Raw genomic sequence first — 12,428 nt, 5'->3', positions numbered from 1 at the left:
GTCACTCAATACCACTGACATCACTAGGTGTAAACAACATCTCTCCTTTGCTGTGTATGTGACTATGGAGCTGTTTGGTGATGTCGTCTATTACGGCCTTCATAGAAGCAACAGGAGATTGTTGCATCCATCTTGAACCCTCAGAACTACAGTGCTATGATGTCACTCACTTCCACAGGCCTTGCAGAGTGTAAACAACAACAACCCAGCTTTGTTGTGTATGTAACCAAAGGGATTTGTGATGTCACCTAGAACCTTCACAGCAGCGACAGCTTTATGAGGAGCATCAGCACTGCTCTGCCTGAGCAGAACCATCACCGCCATAGGTTGTCAAATAACCCGGATTTAACCCACACAGGTAAGTCCAATGGGGTGCAGGCATGTCCTCTATGCTTACAGCTTCCCGTGGGTGTTGGTTTGATACCGTTTGGGGACAGCCAAGGAGGCATCTGCAGGCAACAAAGGTAGGTGTGTGCTTGTGTGTGTGTTTCCTATGCAGATCCTAAGCCCAGTGTCACATGCAAGTAGGAGGAGTAAGAAGGGTTCCTGGCAAATCCGGGTTATGGATTGCATTTAAAAAGGCCCCGTGGGAGTGCAATGGGCCCCTGTCTTGCTGCTTAGCAATAATGGTATGGGTTTAGGTTCTGCTGTGTGTACTGGTGGTTGACTGCCCCCCAGCCCAGAGTGTGCATGGAAAATTGTCTGGCAGCCTCCCTGACAGCAAGCAGTGATAGTGCCCATGAAGGGGACCTTGTTGGGCCCGCCCCTTTCACGGTTATCGCTTCTCGGCCTTTTGGCTAAGATCAAGTGTAGTATCTGTTCTTATCAGTTTAATATCTGATACGTCCCCTATCTGGGGACCATATATTAAATGGATTTTTGAGAACGGGGGCCGATTTCGAAGCTTGCTTCCGTCGCCCTATGCATTGACCCGATATGGCAGTATCTTCGGGTACAGTGCACCACCCCCTTACAGGGTTAAAAAGAAAGATTCCTACTTTCATTGCTACCTGCTTGCTGGCTAGCCAGCTAGCCAGCCCTGTGGGCCTTGCTGCTGCTGCAGCCAAAAAACAAAAGGTGGTGCTGCTGCTGCTTCTGCTGCTTCTGCTTCTGCTTGTGTCTGGCCCCTGTTGGAGCGTCCAGGCACAGGACTTCTGCTGCTGCTGACTAAATGGCCTCCTTAATTGGATCATTTGAGTAGCCAGCACACCTGTGCAGGTAGGGCATGACATGATAGGCAGCTGCCTTGATAGCGGGTGGGTGCTGAATGTTCCTAATTGACAAAATAAGATTAATGCTTATGAAGAAATATAAAATCTCATCCCTTCCCCAATATCGCGCCACACCCCTACCCCTTAATTCCCTGGTTGAACGTGATGGACATATGTCTTTTTTCGACCGTACTAACTATGTAACTATGTAACATAACATGGGGGGGGGGGGTCTCCTGGCTGTTCACACAGGTGTGTCATTGCTGTACATTGACCATGCATTGCTTCTGTGGTATTGCAAAGGCAAAGACAAATGCTTCCAGCCATCCATTGCACTAATGGATTGGTCATCAGCTGGCTGTCTATGTCCCGCATCAATATAGACCAAAGTACAGAGGGTTAGGCTATGCTATTGTGCACCTACCTGATGCATCAGAAGGTGCGAGGCCCTTGCTAAATTCTGTGCACAGACTTTGAGATCTATGCTTTAGACTGTATCTAAACCTGCTCCAACATGGACTGACATTCTGGCCTACTTTCAGCCGATGCGACTTGTCTGTCGCTGAACAGTCGCTTTTTATGTATTCAGCACCTATGTATAATGTTGTAAAAATGCTCTAGAAGCTAAAGTCGCAGAAATGTCACACATATTTGGCCTGCAACTTTCTGTGCGACAAATTCAGACAGGAAAAATCAGTATAAATCCTTAGAAAATTATCCCCCAGTGTCTCCATCTGCTGGCGGTATTGAATAAGCATTGCTGCACTGATGGGGTATGCATTAGACGAAAAAAAAGAAGAAAAAGAAGAATAATACGCCCAGAAAAGAGGCGAAAAGGAGAAAAACGTAAAAAAACGTGAAAAAAAAGTAAGAGGAAGAGAAGGGAAAAAAAGGTGGAAATGGGTTTAAAAGTGATTTCGGCGGAGAAATATATATATATATATATATATATATATATATATATATATATATGCGCACACACACACATAGATATAAACGTATTCTCCGTTGAGAATATTGCAGCCGCTGCTGTGTCCAGGCCCAGGAGCCTTAGCACTGTGCTGTGATGTCACTCAATACCACTGACATCACTAGGTGTAAACAACATCTCTCCTTTGCTGTGTATGTGACTATGGAGCTGTTTGGTGATGTCGTCTATTACGGCCTTCATAGAAGCAACAGGAGATTGTTGCATCCATCTTGAACCCTCAGAACTACAGTGCTATGATGTCACTCACTTCCACAGGCCTTGCAGAGTGTAAACAACAACAACCCAGCTTTGTTGTGTATGTAACCAAAGGGATTTGTGATGTCACCTAGAACCTTCACAGCAGCGACAGCTTTATGAGGAGCATCAGCACTGCTCTGCCTGAGCAGAACCATCACCGCCATAGGTTGTCAAATAACCCGGATTTAACCCACACAGGTAAGTCCAATGGGGTGCAGGCATGTCCTCTATGCTTACAGCTTCCCGTGGGTGTTGGTTTGATACCGTTTGGGGACAGCCAAGGAGGCATCTGCAGGCAACAAAGGTAGGTGTGTGCTTGTGTGTGTGTTTCCTATGCAGATCCTAAGCCCAGTGTCACATGCAAGTAGGAGGAGTAAGAAGGGTTCCTGGCAAATCCGGGTTATGGATTGCATTTAAAAAGGCCCCGTGGGAGTGCAATGGGCCCCTGTCTTGCTGCTTAGCAATAATGGTATGGGTTTAGGTTCTGCTGTGTGTACTGGTGGTTGACTGCCCCCCAGCCCAGAGTGTGCATGGAAAATTGTCTGGCAGCCTCCCTGACAGCAAGCAGTGATAGTGCCCATGAAGGGGACCTTGTTGGGCCCGCCCCTTTCACGGTTATCGCTTCTCGGCCTTTTGGCTAAGATCAAGTGTAGTATCTGTTCTTATCAGTTTAATATCTGATACGTCCCCTATCTGGGGACCATATATTAAATGGATTTTTGAGAACGGGGGCCGATTTCGAAGCTTGCTTCCGTCGCCCTATGCATTGACCCGATATGGCAGTATCTTCGGGTACAGTGCACCACCCCCTTACAGGGTTAAAAAGAAAGATTCCTACTTTCATTGCTACCTGCTTGCTGGCTAGCCAGCTAGCCAGCCCTGTGGGCCTTGCTGCTGCTGCAGCCAAAAAACAAAAGGTGGTGCTGCTGCTGCTTCTGCTGCTTCTGCTTCTGCTTGTGTCTGGCCCCTGTTGGAGCGTCCAGGCACAGGACTTCTGCTGCTGCTGACTAAATGGCCTCCTTAATTGGATCATTTGAGTAGCCAGCACACCTGTGCAGGTAGGGCATGACATGATAGGCAGCTGCCTTGATAGCGGGTGGGTGCTGAATGTTCCTAATTGACAAAATAAGATTAATGCTTATGAAGAAATATAAAATCTCATCCCTTCCCCAATATCGCGCCACACCCCTACCCCTTAATTCCCTGGTTGAACGTGATGGACATATGTCTTTTTTCGACCGTACTAACTATGTAACTATGTAACATAACATGGGGGGGGGGGGTCTCCTGGCTGTTCACACAGGTGTGTCATTGCTGTACATTGACCATGCATTGCTTCTGTGGTATTGCAAAGGCAAAGACAAATGCTTCCAGCCATCCATTGCACTAATGGATTGGTCATCAGCTGGCTGTCTATGTCCCGCATCAATATAGACCAAAGTACAGAGGGTTAGGCTATGCTATTGTGCACCTACCTGATGCATCAGAAGGTGCGAGGCCCTTGCTAAATTCTGTGCACAGACTTTGAGATCTATGCTTTAGACTGTATCTAAACCTGCTCCAACATGGACTGACATTCTGGCCTACTTTCAGCCGATGCGACTTGTCTGTCGCTGAACAGTCGCTTTTTATGTATTCAGCACCTATGTATAATGTTGTAAAAATGCTCTAGAAGCTAAAGTCGCAGAAATGTCACACATATTTGGCCTGCAACTTTCTGTGCGACAAATTCAGACAGGAAAAATCAGTATAAATCCTTAGAAAATTATCCCCCAGTGTCTCCATCTGCTGGCGGTATTGAATAAGCATTGCTGCACTGATGGGGTATGCATTAGACGAAAAAAAAGAAGAAAAAGAAGAATAATACGCCCAGAAAAGAGGCGAAAAGGAGAAAAACGTAAAAAAACGTGAAAAAAAAGTAAGAGGAAGAGAAGGGAAAAAAAGGTGGAAATGGGTTTAAAAGTGATTTCGGCGGAGAATATATATATATATATATATATATATATATATATATATATATATATGCGCACACACACACATAGATATAAACGTATTCTCCGTTGAGATATTGCAGCCGCTGCTGTGTCCAGGCCCAGGAGCCTTAGCACTGTGCTGTGATGTCACTCAATACCACTGACATCACTAGGTGTAAACAACATCTCTCCTTTGCTGTGTATGTGACTATGGAGCTGTTTGGTGATGTCGTCTATTACGGCCTTCATAGAAGCAACAGGAGATTGTTGCATCCATCTTGAACCCTCAGAACTACAGTGCTATGATGTCACTCACTTCCACAGGCCTTGCAGAGTGTAAACAACAACAACCCAGCTTTGTTGTGTATGTAACCAAAGGGATTTGTGATGTCACCTAGAACCTTCACAGCAGCGACAGCTTTATGAGGAGCATCAGCACTGCTCTGCCTGAGCAGAACCATCACCGCCATAGGTTGTCAAATAACCCGGATTTAACCCACACAGGTAAGTCCAATGGGGTGCAGGCATGTCCTCTATGCTTACAGCTTCCCGTGGGTGTTGGTTTGATACCGTTTGGGGACAGCCAAGGAGGCATCTGCAGGCAACAAAGGTAGGTGTGTGCTTGTGTGTGTGTTTCCTATGCAGATCCTAAGCCCAGTGTCACATGCAAGTAGGAGGAGTAAGAAGGGTTCCTGGCAAATCCGGGTTATGGATTGCATTTAAAAAGGCCCCGTGGGAGTGCAATGGGCCCCTGTCTTGCTGCTTAGCAATAATGGTATGGGTTTAGGTTCTGCTGTGTGTACTGGTGGTTGACTGCCCCCCAGCCCAGAGTGTGCATGGAAAATTGTCTGGCAGCCTCCCTGACAGCAAGCAGTGATAGTGCCCATGAAGGGGACCTTGTTGGGCCCGCCCCTTTCACGGTTATCGCTTCTCGGCCTTTTGGCTAAGATCAAGTGTAGTATCTGTTCTTATCAGTTTAATATCTGATACGTCCCCTATCTGGGGACCATATATTAAATGGATTTTTGAGAACGGGGGCCGATTTCGAAGCTTGCTTCCGTCGCCCTATGCATTGACCCGATATGGCAGTATCTTCGGGTACAGTGCACCACCCCCTTACAGGGTTAAAAAGAAAGATTCCTACTTTCATTGCTACCTGCTTGCTGGCTAGCCAGCTAGCCAGCCCTGTGGGCCTTGCTGCTGCTGCAGCCAAAAAACAAAAGGTGGTGCTGCTGCTGCTTCTGCTGCTTCTGCTTCTGCTTGTGTCTGGCCCCTGTTGGAGCGTCCAGGCACAGGACTTCTGCTGCTGCTGCTGACTAAATGGCCTCCTTAATTGGATCATTTGAGTAGCCAGCACACCTGTGCAGGTAGGGCATGACATGATAGGCAGCTGCCTTGATAGCGGGTGGGTGCTGAATGTTCCTAATTGACAAAATAAGATTAATGCTTATGAAGAAATATAAAATCTCATCCCTTCCCCAATATCGCGCCACACCCCTACCCCTTAATTCCCTGGTTGAACGTGATGGACATATGTCTTTTTTCGACCGTACTAACTATGTAACTATGTAACATAACATGGGGGGGGGGGGTCTCCTGGCTGTTCACACAGGTGTGTCATTGCTGTACATTGACCATGCATTGCTTCTGTGGTATTGCAAAGGCAAAGACAAATGCTTCCAGCCATCCATTGCACTAATGGATTGGTCATCAGCTGGCTGTCTATGTCCCGCATCAATATAGACCAAAGTACAGAGGGTTAGGCTATGCTATTGTGCACCTACCTGATGCATCAGAAGGTGCGAGGCCCTTGCTAAATTCTGTGCACAGACTTTGAGATCTATGCTTTAGACTGTATCTAAACCTGCTCCAACATGGACTGACATTCTGGCCTACTTTCAGCCGATGCGACTTGTCTGTCGCTGAACAGTCGCTTTTTATGTATTCAGCACCTATGTATAATGTTGTAAAAATGCTCTAGAAGCTAAAGTCGCAGAAATGTCACACATATTTGGCCTGCAACTTTCTGTGCGACAAATTCAGACAGGAAAAATCAGTATAAATCCTTAGAAAATTATCCCCCAGTGTCTCCATCTGCTGGCGGTATTGAATAAGCATTGCTGCACTGATGGGGTATGCATTAGACGAAAAAAAAGAAGAAAAAGAAGAATAATACGCCCAGAAAAGAGGCGAAAAGGAGAAAAACGTAAAAAAACGTGAAAAAAAAGTAAGAGGAAGAGAAGGGAAAAAAAGGTGGAAATGGGTTTAAAAGTGATTTCGGCGGAGAAATATATATATATATATATATATATATATATATATATATATATATATATGCGCACACACACACATAGATATAAACGTATTCTCCGTTGAGATATTGCAGCCGCTGCTGTGTCCAGGCCCAGGAGCCTTAGCACTGTGCTGTGATGTCACTCAATACCACTGACATCACTAGGTGTAAACAACATCTCTCCTTTGCTGTGTATGTGACTATGGAGCTGTTTGGTGATGTCGTCTATTACGGCCTTCATAGAAGCAACAGGAGATTGTTGCATCCATCTTGAACCCTCAGAACTACAGTGCTATGATGTCACTCACTTCCACAGGCCTTGCAGAGTGTAAACAACAACAACCCAGCTTTGTTGTGTATGTAACCAAAGGGATTTGTGATGTCACCTAGAACCTTCACAGCAGCGACAGCTTTATGAGGAGCATCAGCACTGCTCTGCCTGAGCAGAACCATCACCGCCATAGGTTGTCAAATAACCCGGATTTAACCCACACAGGTAAGTCCAATGGGGTGCAGGCATGTCCTCTATGCTTACAGCTTCCCGTGGGTGTTGGTTTGATACCGTTTGGGGACAGCCAAGGAGGCATCTGCAGGCAACAAAGGTAGGTGTGTGCTTGTGTGTGTGTTTCCTATGCAGATCCTAAGCCCAGTGTCACATGCAAGTAGGAGGAGTAAGAAGGGTTCCTGGCAAATCCGGGTTATGGATTGCATTTAAAAAGGCCCCGTGGGAGTGCAATGGGCCCCTGTCTTGCTGCTTAGCAATAATGGTATGGGTTTAGGTTCTGCTGTGTGTACTGGTGGTTGACTGCCCCCCAGCCCAGAGTGTGCATGGAAAATTGTCTGGCAGCCTCCCTGACAGCAAGCAGTGATAGTGCCCATGAAGGGGACCTTGTTGGGCCCGCCCCTTTCACGGTTATCGCTTCTCGGCCTTTTGGCTAAGATCAAGTGTAGTATCTGTTCTTATCAGTTTAATATCTGATACGTCCCCTATCTGGGGACCATATATTAAATGGATTTTTGAGAACGGGGGCCGATTTCGAAGCTTGCTTCCGTCGCCCTATGCATTGACCCGATATGGCAGTATCTTCGGGTACAGTGCACCACCCCCTTACAGGGTTAAAAAGAAAGATTCCTACTTTCATTGCTACCTGCTTGCTGGCTAGCCAGCTAGCCAGCCCTGTGGGCCTTGCTGCTGCTGCAGCCAAAAAACAAAAGGTGGTGCTGCTGCTGCTTCTGCTGCTTCTGCTTCTGCTTGTGTCTGGCCCCTGTTGGAGCGTCCAGGCACAGGACTTCTGCTGCTGCTGACTAAATGGCCTCCTTAATTGGATCATTTGAGTAGCCAGCACACCTGTGCAGGTAGGGCATGACATGATAGGCAGCTGCCTTGATAGCGGGTGGGTGCTGAATGTTCCTAATTGACAAAATAAGATTAATGCTTATGAAGAAATATAAAATCTCATCCCTTCCCCAATATCGCGCCACACCCCTACCCCTTAATTCCCTGGTTGAACGTGATGGACATATGTCTTTTTTCGACCGTACTAACTATGTAACTATGTAACATAACATGGGGGGGGGGGGGTCTCCTGGCTGTTCACACAGGTGTGTCATTGCTGTACATTGACCATGCATTGCTTCTGTGGTATTGCAAAGGCAAAGACAAATGCTTCCAGCCATCCATTGCACTAATGGATTGGTCATCAGCTGGCTGTCTATGTCCCGCATCAATATAGACCAAAGTACAGAGGGTTAGGCTATGCTATTGTGCACCTACCTGATGCATCAGAAGGTGCGAGGCCCTTGCTAAATTCTGTGCACAGACTTTGAGATCTATGCTTTAGACTGTATCTAAACCTGCTCCAACATGGACTGACATTCTGGCCTACTTTCAGCCGATGCGACTTGTCTGTCGCTGAACAGTCGCTTTTTATGTATTCAGCACCTATGTATAATGTTGTAAAAATGCTCTAGAAGCTAAAGTCGCAGAAATGTCACACATATTTGGCCTGCAACTTTCTGTGCGACAAATTCAGACAGGAAAAATCAGTATAAATCCTTAGAAAATTATCCCCCAGTGTCTCCATCTGCTGGCGGTATTGAATAAGCATTGCTGCACTGATGGGGTATGCATTAGACGAAAAAAAAGAAGAAAAAGAAGAATAATACGCCCAGAAAAGAGGCGAAAAGGAGAAAAACGTAAAAAAACGTGAAAAAAAAGTAAGAGGAAGAGAAGGGAAAAAAAGGTGGAAATGGGTTTAAAAGTGATTTCGGCGGAGAAATATATATATATATATATATATATATATATATATATATATATATATGCGCACACACACACATAGATATAAACGTATTCTCCGTTGAGATATTGCAGCCGCTGCTGTGTCCAGGCCCAGGAGCCTTAGCACTGTGCTGTGATGTCACTCAATACCACTGACATCACTAGGTGTAAACAACATCTCTCCTTTGCTGTGTATGTGACTATGGAGCTGTTTGGTGATGTCGTCTATTACGGCCTTCATAGAAGCAACAGGAGATTGTTGCATCCATCTTGAACCCTCAGAACTACAGTGCTATGATGTCACTCACTTCCACAGGCCTTGCAGAGTGTAAACAACAACAACCCAGCTTTGTTGTGTATGTAACCAAAGGGATTTGTGATGTCACCTAGAACCTTCACAGCAGCGACAGCTTTATGAGGAGCATCAGCACTGCTCTGCCTGAGCAGAACCATCACCGCCATAGGTTGTCAAATAACCCGGATTTAACCCACACAGGTAAGTCCAATGGGGTGCAGGCATGTCCTCTATGCTTACAGCTTCCCGTGGGTGTTGGTTTGATACCGTTTGGGGACAGCCAAGGAGGCATCTGCAGGCAACAAAGGTAGGTGTGTGCTTGTGTGTGTGTTTCCTATGCAGATCCTAAGCCCAGTGTCACATGCAAGTAGGAGGAGTAAGAAGGGTTCCTGGCAAATCCGGGTTATGGATTGCATTTAAAAAGGCCCCGTGGGAGTGCAATGGGCCCCTGTCTTGCTGCTTAGCAATAATGGTATGGGTTTAGGTTCTGCTGTGTGTACTGGTGGTTGACTGCCCCCCAGCCCAGAGTGTGCATGGAAAATTGTCTGGCAGCCTCCCTGACAGCAAGCAGTGATAGTGCCCATGAAGGGGACCTTGTTGGGCCCGCCCCTTTCACGGTTATCGCTTCTCGGCCTTTTGGCTAAGATCAAGTGTAGTATCTGTTCTTATCAGTTTAATATCTGATACGTCCCCTATCTGGGGACCATATATTAAATGGATTTTTGAGAACGGGGGCCGATTTCGAAGCTTGCTTCCGTCGCCCTATGCATTGACCCGATATGGCAGTATCTTCGGGTACAGTGCACCACCCCCTTACAGGGTTAAAAAGAAAGATTCCTACTTTCATTGCTACCTGCTTGCTGGCTAGCCAGCTAGCCAGCCCTGTGGGCCTTGCTGCTGCTGCAGCCAAAAAACAAAAGGTGGTGCTGCTGCTGCTTCTGCTGCTTCTGCTTCTGCTTGTGTCTGGCCCCTGTTGGAGCGTCCAGGCACAGGACTTCTGCTGCTGCTGACTAAATGGCCTCCTTAATTGGATCATTTGAGTAGCCAGCACACCTGTGCAGGTAGGGCATGACATGATAGGCAGCTGCCTTGATAGCGGGTGGGTGCTGAATGTTCCTAATTGACAAAATAAGATTAATGCTTATGAAGAAATATAAAATCTCATCCCTTCCCCAATATCGCGCCACACCCCTACCCCTTAATTCCCTGGTTGAACGTGATGGACATATGTCTTTTTTCGACCGTACTAACTATGTAACTATGTAACATAACATGGGGGGGGGGGGGGGGTCTCCTGGCTGTTCACACAGGTGTGTCATTGCTGTACATTGACCATGCATTGCTTCTGTGGTATTGCAAAGGCAAAGACAAATGCTTCCAGCCATCCATTGCACTAATGGATTGGTCATCAGCTGGCTGTCTATGTCCCGCATCAATATAGACCAAAGTACAGAGGGTTAGGCTATGCTATTGTGCACCTACCTGATGCATCAGAAGGTGCGAGGCCCTTGCTAAATTCTGTGCACAGACTTTGAGATCTATGCTTTAGACTGTATCTAAACCTGCTCCAACATGGACTGACATTCTGGCCTACTTTCAGCCGATGCGACTTGTCTGTCGCTGAACAGTCGCTTTTTATGTATTCAGCACCTATGTATAATGTTGTAAAAATGCTCTAGAAGCTAAAGTCGCAGAAATGTCACACATATTTGGCCTGCAACTTTCTGTGCGACAAATTCAGACAGGAAAAATCAGTATAAATCCTTAGAAAATTATCCCCCAGTGTCTCCATCTGCTGGCGGTATTGAATAAGCATTGCTGCACTGATGGGGTATGCATTAGACGAAAAAAAAGAAGAAAAAGAAGAATAATACGCCCAGAAAAGAGGCGAAAAGGAGAAAAACGTAAAAAAACGTGAAAAAAAAGTAAGAGGAAGAGAAGGGAAAAAAAGGTGGAAATGGGTTTAAAAGTGATTTCGGCGGAGAATATATATATATATATATATATATATATATATATATATATATATATATGCGCACACACACACATAGATATAAACGTATTCTCCGTTGAGATATTGCAGCCGCTGCTGTGTCCAGGCCCAGGAGCCTTAGCACTGTGCTGTGATGTCACTCAATACCACTGACATCACTAGGTGTAAACAACATCTCTCCTTTGCTGTGTATGTGACTATGGAGCTGTTTGGTGATGTCGTCTATTACGGCCTTCATAGAAGCAACAGGAGATTGTTGCATCCATCTTGAACCCTCAGAACTACAGTGCTATGATGTCACTCACTTCCACAGGCCTTGCAGAGTGTAAACAACAACAACCCAGCTTTGTTGTGTATGTAACCAAAGGGATTTGTGATGTCACCTAGAACCTTCACAGCAGCGACAGCTTTATGAGGAGCATCAGCACTGCTCTGCCTGAGCAGAACCATCACCGCCATAGGTTGTCAAATAACCCGGATTTAACCCACACAGGTAAGTCCAATGGGGTGCAGGCATGTCCTCTATGCTTACAGCTTCCCGTGGGTGTTGGTTTGATACCGTTTGGGGACAGCCAAGGAGGCATCTGCAGGCAACAAAGGTAGGTGTGTGCTTGTGTGTGTGTTTCCTATGCAGATCCTAAGCCCAGTGTCACATGCAAGTAGGAGGAGTAAGAAGGGTTCCTGGCAAATCCCGGGTTATGGATTGCATTTAAAAAGGCCCCGTGGGAGTGCAATGGGCCCCTGTCTTGCTGCTTAGCAATAATGGTATGGGTTTAGGTTCTGCTGTGTGTACTGGTGGTTGACTGCCCCCCAGCCCAGAGTGTGCATGGAAAATTGTCTGGCAGCCTCCCTGACAGCAAGCAGTGATAGTGCCCATGAAGGGGACCTTGTTGGGCCCGCCCCTTTCACGGTTATCGCTTCTCGGCCTTTTGGCTAAGATCAAGTGTAGTATCTGTTCTTATCAGTTTAATATCTGATACGTCCCCTATCTGGGGACCATATATTAAATGGATTTTTGAGAACGGGGGCCGATTTCGAAGCTTGCTTCCGTCGCCCTATGCATTGACCCGATATGGCAGTATCTTCGGGTACAGTGCACCACCCCCTTACAGGGTTAAAAAGAAAGATTCCTACTTTCATTGCTACCTTCTTGC

General features: G+C 46.3%; 6 non-coding genes across 6 annotated transcripts; all 6 read left to right on the top strand.

The window, feature by feature from the left end:
• The first annotated feature begins 777 nt into the window (after positions 1 to 777).
• Positions 778 to 968, top strand: LOC130323855 (U2 spliceosomal RNA). Its single transcript, XR_008869045.1, has one exon. It is a non-coding gene; the product is annotated as a U2 spliceosomal RNA (small nuclear RNA).
• A 2,088-nt stretch (positions 969 to 3,056) lies between these two features.
• Positions 3,057 to 3,247, top strand: LOC130323854 (U2 spliceosomal RNA). Its single transcript, XR_008869044.1, has one exon. It is a non-coding gene; the product is annotated as a U2 spliceosomal RNA (small nuclear RNA).
• Positions 3,248 to 5,335: 2,088 nt separating this feature from the next.
• Positions 5,336 to 5,526, top strand: LOC130323853 (U2 spliceosomal RNA). Its single transcript, XR_008869043.1, has one exon. It is a non-coding gene; the product is annotated as a U2 spliceosomal RNA (small nuclear RNA).
• Positions 5,527 to 7,620: 2,094 nt separating this feature from the next.
• Positions 7,621 to 7,811, top strand: LOC130323852 (U2 spliceosomal RNA). Its single transcript, XR_008869042.1, has one exon. It is a non-coding gene; the product is annotated as a U2 spliceosomal RNA (small nuclear RNA).
• Positions 7,812 to 9,901: 2,090 nt separating this feature from the next.
• Positions 9,902 to 10,092, top strand: LOC130323851 (U2 spliceosomal RNA). Its single transcript, XR_008869041.1, has one exon. It is a non-coding gene; the product is annotated as a U2 spliceosomal RNA (small nuclear RNA).
• Positions 10,093 to 12,187: 2,095 nt separating this feature from the next.
• LOC130323850 (U2 spliceosomal RNA) lies at positions 12,188 to 12,378 on the top strand. The gene has a single exon (XR_008869040.1). It is a non-coding gene; the product is annotated as a U2 spliceosomal RNA (small nuclear RNA).
• Positions 12,379 to 12,428: the final 50 nt, after the last annotated feature.

Source organism: Hyla sarda, unplaced genomic scaffold (assembly GCF_029499605.1).
Source record: "Hyla sarda isolate aHylSar1 unplaced genomic scaffold, aHylSar1.hap1 scaffold_2558, whole genome shotgun sequence".
NCBI classification, from domain to species: Eukaryota; Metazoa; Chordata; class Amphibia; order Anura; family Hylidae; genus Hyla; species Hyla sarda.
Note: the sequence above shows the minus strand (reverse complement) of the source record. Positions and strands in the feature narration are given on the sequence as shown.